Source organism: Gavialis gangeticus, unplaced genomic scaffold (genome assembly GCF_001723915.1).
Source record: "Gavialis gangeticus isolate Ggan-Ray unplaced genomic scaffold, GavGan_comp1, whole genome shotgun sequence".
NCBI lineage: Eukaryota > Metazoa > Chordata > Crocodylia > Gavialidae > Gavialis > Gavialis gangeticus.
Genome location: NW_017729031.1, coordinates 9,448,728 through 9,449,219, shown reverse-complemented (window position 1 = coordinate 9,449,219; position 492 = coordinate 9,448,728).

Sequence of the window (492 nt, the reverse complement as noted above, 5' to 3'; positions counted from 1 at the left end):
CAGCCATGTGTGTTCACAAAAAGAAATACTGCAACAAGCCCATAGTTGGTAAGTTTTGTTAATAAAAGAGTTGTCCTCCCAATGCGAGAGAGAACAGTAAGCTATTTTCAAAACACTGCTGAATACGAATTGGGCAGATAGTATTATTCAGGGTGTGCACACCTGTGTGCGTAGTTATAAGTGAGTGCGTGGTGTCCAAATGTGCTGTGCACATCTGTGTATGTATGGGTGCGCTGTGTGCAACTGTGTGCTGTACACCCCTGGGTGCGTATGCGTGCCTGTGCACGCTGTGCACACCTGTGTGCCTGAGCACGGGCGCGGACAGCTCCAGCGCACGGCCCCAGGGCTGCCTCCCGCGCACTATCTCCCCTGGCCGACTGCGCGCGCAGCGTTCCCCCCCTCTCCCTCCCGCCCGCGCCGCTCCCCGGCGCCCCCTCCCCCCGCGCTCTCGCGGTGGCTGCCGGGATCGCTGGCCGCTTTGGTTAATGTCCG